This window comes from Panthera leo, chromosome D4, assembly GCF_018350215.1.
Source record: "Panthera leo isolate Ple1 chromosome D4, P.leo_Ple1_pat1.1, whole genome shotgun sequence".
In the NCBI taxonomy this organism is placed as follows: Eukaryota; Metazoa; Chordata; class Mammalia; order Carnivora; family Felidae; genus Panthera; species Panthera leo.
The window spans coordinates 55,511,153-55,521,091 of NC_056691.1; positions in this window are offsets into that span (position 1 = coordinate 55,511,153).

The following is a 9,939-nucleotide window of genomic DNA, read 5'->3' on the forward strand; positions in this document are numbered from 1 at the left end:
AAAGGAGCTGCTCTGGCTGAAGGGGCAGGGATGGGTACCAGTCCTTCAAAGGCCCCTGGTCTCTCTGAAATCACTGCAGTCATAAAGATTCTCCTTCTCCTCAAAAAAAGAAAGGACTCTTAAGCCTCGCCCAGGTAATTGTCACCTTTCAAACCCACTTTTCAGATAGGGAAACTGAGATTCAGAGAAAGGTAACAACTTGTTCGAGATCCCCCAGACCTGGAACATCCAGATCAGGGCTCTATCCCTTGCCCCAGGAGGCCACGGCCCCTCACCCAGGAGAACTGGGGACTAAGTGGCTTGGTTGCGGAGGGGTAGGGGCACAGGCAGATGGTATATAATTACATACCATACCACAAGATGGTATATAGTCTTGACCCTCTCCAATGACCAAACTCCCCTTTCCACAACTCAGCCTCTTATGCTCAGAGTCATATGTGGGCCTTCAGGACAGACTGGACAGAGACTAAGGCAAACAGGGTCAGGAGGCACAGCCACCTGTCCAAGGGAAAACATCCTGTGATTCGAGGAACCAGAATTCAAAAAATAAGCCTGTTCCACTCTAAAGCCAATGTCATACGCCTAATTTGGCATTAGAAACCAGGCATAGGGGTACCTGGGTGGCTCAGTTGGTTAAGTGTCTGACTTCAGCTCAGGTCATGATCTGGCAATTCATGAGCTTGAGCCCCACATTGGGCTCTGTGCTGACAGCTCAGAGCCTAGAGCCTGCTTCAGGTTCTGTGTCTCCCTCTCTCTCTTCCCCTCTCCTGCTCACACTCTGTCTCTCTCAAAAATAAATAAACATCAAAAAATTTGAAAAAAAAAAAAAAAAAGAAACCAGGCATCGAGCTCAGACCTGCCACTTTCCAGTATGAGCTAAAGTTATCAGGGAAGACTTCTTAGAGGAGGCAATCTCACTGACAGAAGTTGGAAGATGATACTGACGGAGGTGTATACCCCATGCTGTTCATAATAGGGAAGAATTTGAATGTGTGAGAAGTATTTGAGTGTGCCTGGGTGGCTCAGTCAGTTGAGCATCTGACTTGATTTCAGCTCAGGTCATGATCCCAGGGTCATGGGATTAAGCACCCCTTCGGGCTCTGTGCTGAGCTTGGAGCCTGCTTAAGGCTCTCTCTCTCCCTCTGCTCCTTTCCCCAGCTCTCTCTCTATAGAAGAAGAAGAAGAAGAAGAAGAAGAAGAAGAAGAAGAAGAAGCAGCATTTGTGTCTCTGTGTATGTCTATATGTGAACATGTATATGTGTGAGTGGGCCGGTGTGTGTGTGCACCTACCTGTGTGTGGTCTTGCATGTGAAAACCTCTCTGTGGGTGTGTGGGTACACACACACACACACACACACACAGTCATGCACACATGAACATGTGCCCATTCCACTGGGTTAATATTTTCCTGCCTGCGTCAGCCTGGTCCCAGTCAGCAGGCAGCTCACTGCAGGAACGTGCCCTATCTGATCTGGTCAGGGGCTGTGGGCCTGGAACAGGGGGCTTGAGTGGGCAGGAAGCCCATCTCAGCCCCCCCAGAGAAGGCTGCTCTCTCTCCACTCTCCTGCTCTGCCTGAGAAAAGAGGCAGACCCAGAGGCCAGGCAGCCCCAGTGTGATGCTTCTTCCCTTCTCCCAGCTCACACTGGGGCTACAAAGTGGGGCAGACTGCCTGCCTGCCTCTAAAAGAGTAAAGCCAGCTGCTGCCCGAGTACCTCCCACTTCCCTCATCTTTGCCTAAATTCTGAGGGCTCCCCGCACACAGGGGAAATGCTCACAGGGTGCTCCCTTTCAGCAGGAAAGCAGCCTTAAAATGACTGTGCTAGCCGGTGTGAAGGTGGGATTTAATTTACAGCTTTCCAGGAACACAGTGACTGTACAAAGAGCCTATAGAGAGGTCTATGTGGACAGGGACTGAGACACAGGCACCCACAGGCCTTGAGCCTCAGCCAGGAAGGCTCAGTGGAACACAGAGACCCCAGGCAGGGTGGGACCTTCCCAGTTCCCAGGCCTCTCCCAGTGTCAATGGAGGGTCTTTCCTTGCCTACACTGGTCCTTGTGGTGCAGGCTGGGCCAGAGTGGGCTGCACAGAGACAGTCTCTTCTGCTCTGGGCACAGCCTAAGGTCCAGGATGATTCAAACCCAGGTGTCCTGGCACCTAGCCCAGCGTGAGGATGCCCTAATGCATCTCTGTTTGGGAGATCCAAGGATGGAGCACAGAGAGAGGAGGATGACCCCCAGGAAGAGGAGGTCCCCGGGGACAGCAACTGTTTCTCACAGTACAGACTTCGAGGCTTCCCACCTCCCTCAGGCTCCATCTCCGGGCAGTCTCCTCCCCACCCTATAGCCATATTCTGATATTCATGGCCCTTGCCACGTTTGCCTTTGTGGGCCCATTCCTTCATAAAAAATTTTTAAAAAATTATATTACGTAACCATGTTGGTCTAAAGACAGATATATCAATGTTGTATATTAAAACATTTTCTTCAACTGACAAGTTCATTTAAAATTTTAAAACAAAGCGTCTTTTTGTAGGCCCTTAAATAGAACATCTTGGCAGGCACAGCACCTTCCGTTTCCAATGGAGAAGTCAGCTCCGCGCATCCCCAGTGCCCTCTCCCACCGCATAAAAGCTGCTATCTCCCCAAGCCTGTCCACATGGCACCCCACTGCTCCAGAACAAATGAACCAACATCTTTCTCTTGTCCTCTGTCTCTCTCTCTCTCCTTCATCTAACAAACATGTCTACCTTCCCCTGCTTCAATCCAACCTCATCAAGACTTCTCCCAATTCTGTCCACTTTAGCTTCATCAGTCTTTTTTTTTTTTTTTTATGAAGTATTTTGAAGCTTATTTGTTTTAGGAAAGACAGTGAGCAGGGAAGGGGCAGAGAGAAAGAGAGAGAGAGGGAGAGAGAGAATCCCAAGCAGACTCCATGCTCAGCACAGAGCCCCGACTCGGGGCTCCATCCCACAACCGTGAGATTACGACCTGAACCGACATCAAGAGTCGGATGCCTACATCCGAATGCCTGAGCCACCCAGGTGCCCCTTTATTAAGTATATTAAAACAAATTCCCGGCGTTATGTCATTTCACTCCTATATTCTTCAATATTCTTCTATAAAATATATGAATATTTTCTTAATCACAGTACCATATCCAACGAAATGAACAATTCCATGGAATTAGTGAGTACCCATAATTATTTCAAAAAGTCTTTTTGCATTAGTTTGAGTCAAGATCTAAACAAGGTCACACATTACACTGGGTAAGTGCTCTCTTAAGCAGGAGCTGCACCTCTTTCTCCCTCTGATTTGTTCATGTCACTGACTTGTAAATATGGTTCTGTGGGAAGTCCATGTTCTGGATTTATCTGTTTGCTTCTTTGTTGTGTCATTTAACTTTTCCTCCATTCCCTATGTTTTTTAGAATATTCAGGAAGTTAGCACTCATGGGTGTGATTTTATTTAGGTTCAATGGGGGGCGGGCAGAGGATCCTTTGTAGACCATACTATGTGCCTTCCTTTTGTGTCCTATCCAGAGACAATATTCAGTTGCTTAGTGATGCTGACCAGTCAGTGGGTCCAGAAAGTGGCAGCCTGATCCCTCCATTGTCAAGTTCCCAATCAGCCATTCACTTTCTGGTTTCATCCTTTGATTTCTGCCTAAATTAACTTTAAAATCCTTCCACACTAGAAAAGAAGGGTCAGATAATGGTGGGGTGTCAGGTACCTGCTTAATTAGAGCAAAAAGAGGAGTCAGGATCAGGGAGGCTTTGTGAGAAAGCCGACTTAGGTGGTGGCAGAAAAGAGCAGTGGAAAACCCGGGGACCTCCTGGCCTGGAGCCTGAGTCTTGGGCTGGTTTGGGGTTAGGCTATTCACAGGGAGAGGCTCCCCGATGCAGGTGATGAGCTATGGTTCATAGCTCAGGCTTTATCCTAGGCAAACCTGAGCTTGAATCCAGTTTGGCTTCTTTTTTATTTAAATTTTAGTTAACATACAGTGCAATACTGGTTTTAGGAGTTGAATTCAGTGATTCATCACTTCCATACGTACCCAGTGCTCATCTCAATAAGTGATCTCATTAATACCCATCACCCATCTAGTCCATCTCCCACCAGTTCAGCTTCTTAGTTGGTGCTGGGTGGTTTTGGGCAAGATTTTTAATTGTGTGTCTTTATCTGTATGATGGAGATATACTAATCCTCACCTTGCAGGGTTGTTAGGAGAAGAGATTGAGTTGGTACACGGCATGGCAAGTGTCCGGTAGAGAATAAACACTTTGTGGAGAGGTGGAGAGGATGTCTGTTTGAAGAAAGGGAACCTGGATGCACCCCCCATCTGCCCTGACCAACTCTTGCCTGACGCCAGGTCCAAGCTAGAAGGGTGAGGGCAGAGTATACTATGCTCATTCCACAGACAGCAAGACCAAAGCCCATGGAATTCCACCCAGATTTTTTTTTTTATTTTTTTATGTTTTTGAGAGATGGGCACAAGTGAGCAAGCGGCAAAAGAGAGACAAGGAAAGAGAGAGAAGCAGGGTCACCAGGACTCATGTTTTGCCCAAAGCAGGGCTCAAGCTCACCCCATGTGGGACTCAAACTCATGAACTTTGAGATCATGACCTGAGCCGAAGTCAGATACTTAACAACTGAGCCATCCAGACGCCCTTTATTTTTGTTTTTTATTTTTTCAATTTTTTTCTAAAGTTCAGCTATTTATTTTGAGAGAGAGAGAGAAGAGTGTGGGAGAGGCAGAGAGAGGGAGAGACAGAATCCCAACAAGCTCCATGCCATTAACGCAGAGCTGGACTTGGGGCTCAAACCCAAAAACCGTGAGATCATGACCTAACCCAAGATCAAAAGTCGTACGCTTAACCAACTGAGCCACCCAGGCGCCCCTCACCCAGGTTTTAAGCTGCTCCAGCCAGGCGTGTCTGCTCTCTTGGCCCTTCCCAGTGCAGCCTGGCTGCTCAGCAATCCGGACTTGACTCCCTGGTTGCCCCCTTGGGTCTGGGGGTGGGGCTGCCCCAGGCTGCCTGCAATCACTAGCTCCATCAAACGAGCAGTCAGCTCACAAAGTATCTGGGAGATTCAGGCGTGACAGGACCTGGGGCAGGCAGCCTCTTAGGGATTCCCCAGCCTGCACAGCAAAGTGTGCATAGGTGCACAACAGATATATGTTAAGAGAACTGAGTTCCCCTTTCCCTGAGTGGGAGAGAAATAGGTTGTCAGGGAGGACGACTATACCTGTGGGTGGGGCAAGGGGGCGTGTTTTGGGAATCCCAGAATTTGCGGCTCCAACATCCTGAGTCCTGGGGCGAGCAGCTAGAGCAGGGCAGAGAGCCACAAACTTTTCAATCCTGCTGCTGTTCCAGACTGTTTACTCCTTCCCTGCCTGCTTCCACCCACAACCCTGGCCCCAGGTAGCCTCACTTTGTGAGTCAGCAGTAGTAGCTGTGGGGTGGAGGGTCAGAAGCACCCCCTCTCCCTAGCCACCACATCCTTTTTACAACATTCATTAGTCTGGGTACTAGCATCCCCTGCTGAAGATTTAACTTCACTCCTTTGACCTGAATCCCCTGGAGGCACCACCATGAGCTCTGTCCTCAGACACCCTACAAGAGACTGGCATGACCAGCCTTAGAACTAGGGTGCTACTCTGAGGGGAGACACATCGCTGCATCCTGCCCAGCCCACACACCTTTATTGTGGCTTCCAAGTTTTCTTTTCCATATCACCTGTCGCACCTTCCTTGTTTTGTTGACTTTAGTGCTGTCTGTTTGCTCTGGCTAAGCCTACAGCCCAGGATGGAAACTCTGAACTCATGAAGTATGAGCCTGAAAGACAGCAAGTTGGAGGTAAGGACAGAGAGGGGGTTGGGGGTGTGGAATATGAGAGAAGGCATATTCCCAACCTTAGTCTAAGAGCACTGCTGTTCACCCCCAGGAGGCAAGAAGGGTTGGGAGGTGCAGGGATGGGTAGACAGACTTTCCCAGCCTCACCAAGGGCAGGTCGTGTCCTGTAGTGTTAATTGGTTTTGAATCTCAGCCCCAGAACTCTGAACACTTCACTTCTCCCGGAGGTTTGAACACCCCTTGTAGGGCAGAATGCAAGTCCCCCTGGAGGTTACCTGCTTTCAACCCCTAGTCCTTCAGCTGAACAACACAGGGAATGGCACCCTTCCCCTTGTGAAGCCCCAGGACCAAGCCTTGCAAACTTTTCAAACACCTCCATGAGCATCTGTCACCCAACAGCCTCGAGGGGTGACCCTGCAGGGATTATGGCCTCTCCCCATTTTACAGTGAGAAAACTGAGCCCCAGAAAAGGTAAAGGGAGATCTCCAAAGTCACTAAGAAAAAGCCTGGAGTAGAAGTGAGGGTTCCTGGCTGCTAGCCCAGACTCTTTGTCCCACTTCAAGCATCTCTCAGATCATGGGGCACGATGGAAAGGTGGCACCAGGCCCTGGGCGCTGGGGCAGGGGCCAGCACACCCAGACGTGGATATGCACGCACACTGCATGCCAGCACACACAATGCCACCCTAACCAAGGGCATGGGCGACCTGGGATTGACATGCTTTCCTCATATCCCCAGAGTGTACACCACTCAGACCCTTCAGTCCTGGCTGCCTGCAGAGGGGATGAAAGAAAGCTCTGGTTTGATGCCCACCTGTCGCACTCACTTCTCCTGACCTACCTATGTAGTCTGTGGGGTGCATGCCCTCTCAGGATTAACACGAGGGAGCCACCATGGCCTGCAGCCAGGGGCTTAAGGGATAAGCTTAGAGAAAACCACTGCTGTCACCATGGGCTTAGAATGCCCAGCCCTGCCAGCTGGTCTAGCCAAGCCCTCCTTGGGGAGGATAAGCTGTCATCAGAGAACCCTTCTCACCTGCCACCCACCCAGGCTTCCTCTGATGGCTCACCAGGTTCTGAAGCTGCATTCTTCTTTCAGGGAGACACCTGCACCCATGCACATGTGTTCTGGGAAGAGCTATGAGTTCACCCATCACTCCTGCCTCTTACTGCACCCACCCTCCACACCTATGGCCTACAACTTTGCACAACCCACATGGGCTGTTTGTGTTCAGGGACCTACTGGCCTGTATGTACAATCAGACATGGGCACACATCTCAGACTCAAGCATGTAACACAGCCTATACCCTACATAGAGGAACACACAGGTAGGTGTTCCACTCTATAGGCCCCCTGCCCCTTCCTGGACCAGGGTCATATGAGGGTGAGGGGGTGAGTCACCTGCCAACCTGTGGAACCTGCTGAGCCAGCAGGATGGGAAGCCCTAAGCTGACAGATGTGGCTTCAGGGAACCAACACCCGATGTGAGGCCTGGCCTGCCACCAGCCTCCAGCAACCCTCAGTCCTCCACTTCCACAGAAACACCTCTACTCCTTTCAAATTTCAATTACACACACACACAGACACACACACACACACACACACACACACACACACATATATATACATATATATATATAAAATTATATATATATACATATATATATAATTTTTTTAATTTATTTATTTTGAGAGAAAAGGAGAGAGAGCAGGAGAAGGGCAGAAAGAGAATCCTAAACAGGCTCCACACCAGCAGCAGCACAGAGCCTGACACGGGGCTCAAACTCACGAACCGTGAGATCGTGACTTGAGCCAAAGTCAAGAATCAGATGCTTAACCGACTGAACCACCCAGGCTCTCCATAAATACTTTTTTAAATATATGTGTCTGCAGCTGAGCCGCCTGTCACTGTGCCTCAAGGGCTACAGTCAAACTTCTGCTATTAAATACAGATGCCCTGTGGGGAAAACCAGGGTGGTAGCAGGACCTATCCTCTCTCCTCTCCCCTGTCTAAACCCAAGGCCTCTACCTATGCTCTGTCCATGGAAGCCCTCCCTATCAGTGATAATTCACAGGTCTCACTCTTAGCTTGCATACGCTTGAGCCAAGAGCTGCACTCTGGGCCCAGGCAATCCCTGTCCCCTATTGCCCTCTCCCACCTGGGTATTCCTGCTCAGGGGTCTGTCCTTGAGAATGGGAGCTCTCTGAAGATGTAGGGCAGTCCACAAACAGAGAACTGGAAGTTTCTCACCTCTGGGTGAGTGTATCACCCAGCAAAGGGAGGAAGCTGGTAAAGCTTACCTCCCCTGGCTCCTCATAATCTATTATGACTAACTCAAATCCTGTTGGTCTGAAGACTCTCATCAAGCTCCTAATATATCCCAGGCGTGTCTGTAAACATCTGGTCAACTTTGTGTGTGCATCAAGATTCAGAAACCTCACTCTAGGCCTCACTATCTTCCTAGTCTGAAAATGTGAAGTATAGTGGTTGAGAGTATGGCCTCTGAAGCCAGATTCCTGGGTTCAAATCCCAGCTCTGCTGCTTGCTAGTTATTTCATCTCTCTATTCCCTAGTCATCTCATCTGTAAAAAGGAGACACTAGTGTCTACCGCATGAAGTTGTTGCAACTTATTAAATGAGTTAATAACACACAACAAATGCTTAGGAGAGGGCCTGGCCTATACTAAGTGCTAAGAGTTTGCTCCTATTATTCTCTCTCCCTCCACAAATTCAGCACCTTATCATCTGTCTCTAACAATGGAGTCTTCACGCAGCTGTCAACATGATCTAAACACAAATCTGAAGGGGCCTGTCCTGTACTCAAAACGCTTGCATGGCTCCCATGGCCTTTGGGATGGTGTGTGGTTCCCTAGCCCTGCTCAAAAGGCCCCTCACATCCACCAGCCTCACCATCTCCCCTCTCACTTTGCCTTGAGCACCTGGACTCCCCTGGGTCCTCTCTTCCCAGAACTTTCTGTCCTGTGATGTGCTGATAAATGCTTAACAGCTGGCTCTCCGGGAAAAAATGTGTGCATCTATATACATACAGAAGTTTATTATAAATGCTATTGGTATAAAGCTGTAAAATAACACAATTTACAAATAACACTAAAGTATACAGTGACCTTTATGGTAAATTCTACAATGCCAATTACTTTATGTAATACTTTCTTTAATTTTTGCCCACTCTAATATCGGTAGTTTACTCGGTTGCAGTTCATCCAGGATTTGACGAAATCTGACCATGAACAAATGCTTGATTACTATCTGATTCAAAAAAAGTCTTCACATCATTGACTAATGAGTATAGTTCTAACATAAATGTTAGTTGATATTTTTATTTATATTAAAGGGTAAGACAAAAGTAAAAGAACAAAGACATGTGTTGAAACTTTACTTATTTGCCAATGATGTAAGTGATCTTTTTTGCTGAATTGAATGATAGTTTTCAAACATTGGAAGAATGTTTCCTCAAGGTTTTGTGTTATTCACAATGTAGTGGCTACAGACATGACAAGCTTTTTCTTTTTTTTTTAAGTTTTTTTTTCATTTATTTTGAGAGAGAGCATGTGCACATGGGAGGGGCAGAGAGAGAAAGAGGGAGAGAGAGAATTCCAAGCAAGCTCTGCTGACAGTGCAGAGCCTGACATGGAGCTCGAGCCCACGAACTGTGAGATCATGACCTGAGTTGAAAGATCCCTGCTTGGGATTCTCTATCTCCCTCTCTCTGCCCCTCTCTTGATTGTTCTCTCTCTCTCTCTCTCTCTCTCCCTCCCTCCCTCAAAAGTAAATAAACATTTTTTTTAAAATAAAAGATACAATTGATATAAATAACTTCAAGAGTATGCACAATAGTAAAATGCAGTAACAATTAGAACGTGATGAGTTTATTACCTTTGTTTTTAAAAATTTACATAATTACAGGTCGCCTGAGTGGCTCAGTCAGTTAAGCGTCTGACTTTGGCTCAGGTCATGATCTCCCAGTTCGGTTCATGAGTTTGAGCCCTGCGTGGGGTTCTGTGCTGACAGCTCAGAGCCTGGAGGCTGCTTCAGGTTTAGTGTCTCCCTCTCTCTCTGCTCCT